Source organism: Lycium barbarum, chromosome 4 (assembly GCF_019175385.1).
Source record: "Lycium barbarum isolate Lr01 chromosome 4, ASM1917538v2, whole genome shotgun sequence".
NCBI classification, from domain to species: Eukaryota; Viridiplantae; Streptophyta; class Magnoliopsida; order Solanales; family Solanaceae; genus Lycium; species Lycium barbarum.
Window position 1 is genome coordinate 106746363 of NC_083340.1, and position 5018 is coordinate 106751380.

The 5018-nt window shown below is 36.9% G+C and overlaps 1 long non-coding RNA gene across 1 annotated transcript; it reads right to left on the minus strand.

Moving 5' to 3' along the window:
• Nucleotides 1-326: 326 nt before the first annotated feature.
• LOC132636190 (uncharacterized) lies at nucleotides 327-2797 on the minus strand. The gene is made up of 2 exons (XR_009581076.1): nucleotides 2482-2797; nucleotides 327-2197 (listed from the first exon to the last, which is right to left on the minus strand). It is a non-coding gene; the product is annotated as an uncharacterized LOC132636190 (long non-coding RNA).
• Nucleotides 2798-5018: the final 2221 nt, after the last annotated feature.

Sequence of the window (5018 nt, forward strand, 5' to 3'; positions counted from 1 at the left end):
AAATGATTTGGACCCTTTGGTACATAAAAATCGTTTTAGACCCAATACTTTTTGAAAGCCGAAACTCGACAGAAATTAATTTGTACTTATAAGGATTCTGCAAATGATGTCTTTGGATGCTCAGGTCCCAAAAATCGTTATGTTATTTCAAGAAAAATATTAGTAACAACCGTTTATATACCCTTTCTTTTTGTAAAAATAATTCCTTTTGACGACTTGGGAATATGCTAAACAAATTACCTGGAAAATGATTAAGATATTATCTAAATTGAGTGACTAGTTGAAATCTAATACCTAAAGAAAGGGGAGGGGGTGAGACGATCAAATAAACCATTCTACTTAATCACTCTTTTAAGAGCACAAACCCAAAACAAAAACACTACAACACAAGTCCATAAAAATGTTAGTCAAGATACAAATAACAGATATAATATTAGTCAATACAAAGACATGAAGTTTAGAGAGAGGAAGAAGGATGGGGGACTCTTTTGACACGAATGATGGCTGTTAGACATGAGCATAAACGCAGCTGCTACTGATTTCTTCTAATTCTGGGCAAAATCCGGAGTTGCCATAACTCCAATTGCTCCCAAGTGTTTCATGCAGAAAAAGAAAGAGAGAAAGAAAAGGATTAGAGCAGCTTTTATCCCAAAAAAAGGAGTAAAACAAACAAGACCAAATAATAATCTGTGCGTAAGGAACTTTCAATGAGATAGACCGGTTTAACTAATTCCTACAACTGAGTTATCAGATAGACTTTCAAACATTTTAAGGGTCCATCGAGCCTCTTCAAGAGGGTGTCTGTTATTCATACGACAGTCAATCCCAAATCACCTATTTTCAACTTAACATAGTGGTGTAAAAGATCTATTCACTATCAGTACTCAAGACTTATGGTGTCTGAGCCCGGGTCACCAAAACATATACCAGCAGCTATTTTCAATTAAATGTAGCATTTTTCCTTTAGAAATGTAACAATTGTTTTCCCAGAAAAATGTAACAGGAGCGCCATCAAAATGTAGAAAAACTGGCCCGAATATGCTACAGCGGCTGCCTTAAGTACAACAACGATAATTTACTCAAATGCGGAAATAAAGGGCCTAAGGAAGGGCCAAAATACAGCAACAAATGGCCTAAGGACATAGTAGAAAATGGCCAAAAACGCAACAACTATTAAGTAACATACGAGCTTCAAATGGAAATCCCAAATTTTATTGAGATCTACAGCAATATGCAGCAGTTGGATGTCAACTATAGTCAGCCATTCGGCCTCGAAGTATAACAATACGAACCAGCAGCTAAGTGGAGCATCTACTCGTGTTTGGCAGAAAGTTTATAGCGAAAATTATAGCACCTTGAAATTTAAACACATTAGTCGATTTTTCCCAAAATACACCAGCGAGCTTTGGCTAAGTACATCAGTCATTAGGCTTAAAATGGTCACCAACAGGGCAGCCCAACAACAACAAATAGCAACAACATGGAAGTGGAAGGCTTATCCCAAAATGGGCAGCAACACAGGGCAAACAGCGATAACAACAGCCGATGAGGCGAAGTAATAACGATCAACAAACCACAGCCGGCAAGGCTCAAATAAATACATTAACAAGGCAAGGCAAACAATGACATGTTTAAAGAAAGGAAAGAAACAACCTGTGGGTGAAAAACAAGGGGCTAGAGAACTGGTTCATGGAATACGTAAAATCTTACAACAAAGAATAGAGGTGTAGCCAGTTATATTCAGCTGCAAACAGTTATCAACTTACGCTAGAAATTCCATATTCGTTTAAGTCTCAAACCTTAAGACGGAGGAAGGCTTAAAGAACAGTTTCAAACACATAACCTAAGCATCTTCTTTATCATACAGATTTACGTAGAACCAGGCATCTAACAAGTATTTAAAATGACATTCAAACAAGCAACACAGTCATCCCCATATTCTACACTTTAATCGATAGTTCCTTCATGTATTCTTAGCTATCTTTTATGTGCGGATTCAGACACACAGCAGCAAAACAAACTCAAATAGGCAAAACTGCGAATAATTATTTAATAGCTACATCGATATGTACTCCTAACAACCGAAAACAAACGTGAAGCAAGGGCGACCACTAACCTCTTTCGAGACAGCGAACTGAAGCTAGTGTCGTCGTCGAGTCTCCGAATCCACTCGGAATAGCCCTTCCTCGGGCGAGAACTAAAAGAACGGTTTTCGACAATCAAAACTTTAAAAAATAAGATTTTTCCACAGAATCCAAGTTTTTACAAAAGGAGTTTTATGAGGGGAAAGCTTGTGAAAAAATAAAAGGGACTTTTTTGGTCTTCTTTTTTTCTGTCCTTAACAGCCCATAGAGGGGCTGTATTTATAGCCGAAAATTAAAGATATCACATTCAAAATTCAAAGTAATGAATAAGGAGGGAAAATCTTTTTTTTTTTTTAGAATTCTGAAATTGAAAATGATGAAGTGAGGGGATTCTCACCTTTTCAGAGGTGGTTTGAAGGAGAAAGAGCCGTTTGGGGTAGAAATATTGCCGATTCTGGCTTGTATCTATCGGATTGAGAGAAGGGCTGATGGATCTTTGCTCTTCCCCTTTCTCAGAGGTCTCAATCGACCTTTTATGAGTTGTCGAGCTCCGTTTTTCAGAAAAAGGGAGTGGGTGATGGGAGAAAAGACGACTAATGAGGACAGTGGCGTCGATGACCACTTTGATCCAGCGGTCCGACGGTGTGGTGGTGGTGAGACGACGTGATGTGATGGGAGGGTGGGGGTGGGGTGGTGGTGACCGCTAGGTCTCTTTAGAGAGAAAGGGGCTAGTTTGGTTAATTAGTTAGAAATGAAAATAACGGGTTGAAGACTGATTTGGTGTTTATTGGGCTGGGTCGGGTCGGCGGGGTTTTGGGCTGGGGCGGGTCGGCGATATTTTGGGCTGGGGCGGTTGGTGTTGGGCTGAACGTTTTGGGCTGCTGAATTGTGGGGATTTGAGAATTAATTTGGTCCAATCCAGTAGATGAATTTAATCATCCTAATTCCTTTTCATTTTGAACTAATTAAAATATGCTTCTTTGCCCTAACTAATTCTCAAAAAATGTGTACATATGAAAATTATAATACAAGTAATTTTAATATACGTATTTGGTTTAAAATAGAATAACCGATGATTAACATAGTAATAAACAGGATTAAAAGAAAAATGTCAACGCCAATATTGATATAGGAATATCAACACTATGTTTTGAGTGATTTAATTGTAAAGAATGATGTTTAGTAATTTTTATAATTAAAAATACTGTGTTTGGTAATTTTTAAGAAATAATAAGAGTGTTCTTAACTTTAGAGAAATATATCTTGAAAAATAGCGTAATAATTAATGAAAATATTCCAAGCTCATTCTGGCGAATTTTCAAGACTGAGAAGCATAGTGAAATTAATTAAACGAAAAAGGAGGGCCAAAATTGGGTGTCAACAATATACCAGTTGATCAGGTGGCTATGCGTATATAACGCCTTGCCCTTTTCCCCATATCCCCTATATAAATATATCAATATCATATACATGTATAATATAAGTAGCATGCATGAGAGCGCAAATAGAAACTATGACTCTATCGGAATGACGTAAGGTTGGTAACCTCTGATTATCTTATGGAACAATCATCATCGCTTTATCTCACCTTGAAGGAACAATTCATAAGGTGAGATCAACAATAATGCGCAATTCAAGAAAATCAGGAAATAAACTCAACAATCTCATAATAGCATTAAATTCATAAGCTTTAGAATTTCTAGAAAGAGGATCATCATCATCAAAACATAATCATCTTTTGCGTCATAAGAAACTTTAAGAATCATGAATCTCTAGCTTCTGGGAAAAAGGACATTATGGAAGACATGTATGGATTCACAAGAAAGAGGTCGTCATTGTCATCGTGGTCCTCATAGAAAACATCTTGTCTTTATAATCATAAAAACCTTGAGAATCATGAACTTCTAGTTTTTTGGAAACAAGAATGTTAGGGAAGACATATATGGAATCGTAACGTAGGAGTCATGCCTTTAGAAAGAAAGGGACTAGCCTTACATATCTTTCAGTCACCTTAGCCACTTGACGTTTATCTTTCCAAGCTTGTAAATCTACATATAAACCATTCATACTATTGTTAGGCTCAATGTCATATGCCCATCTTAAATCCTCCATTTAATTCTATTTAGAATCTGCTGAAATTCGGGCAGTACCTCCCATGTTTATATGCCTAGCCTGAAATTACAGTCCAACAACCAACAACAACAACAATACCAATATCACAACAACATTATCAACATCAATAGGCTCCTTAAAACATCCCACACGATGTTTTTCCAAGTTTCTTAACTAACCAAGTTGTTAGTTTGTCGCCTCCATCATCCTATATGCTCTTTTTCCCCAGTACATACTTTTATCCAATTTCTAATCCCATTTTTCATTTTATTCAGGAATTTCTTGTTCTCTTCGATCTCTACGTATCCTTCCTACACTTCAAAAATATCTCTGGCCTTTGTGTTGCTAGGGTTGATGCGCTTTCCCATTGAGATAATTTCAAACTGGTCATATTATAGCTTTCCTTGCTTTCTTACAGTAGTCAAATCAATTCCTGCGGTATTTTATCTCTTAGCTAGTGCAATACTAAAATCCTTTGTTTAATTCTTTCTTCCTTTGATTTGACTTATTGCGTTCGGGCTGGCTACTCATATCAAGGATACCTTGAATCTTTTCTTTAATGGTGTCTTTTCTTTCAATCACTCATAACGTTTTCTAATCCTTAGGTCAGCTAATAAATTTGGGGGTGAATTTGGAAGTTTTTTGAAGATTAACCGAGGCTCCCTTGTCACCAACTTATCCTAATCAAACGCGACATCCTCTGATCATTTCCTTCGGGGTTCTCCTCTTACCTTTGACCTTCTCTCGACTTTTACTTAATAAGTCTTTCCTATAATTTTGACGTGCCTATCTGTCGTTTCAGTTTATCAATCAAGTGGACCA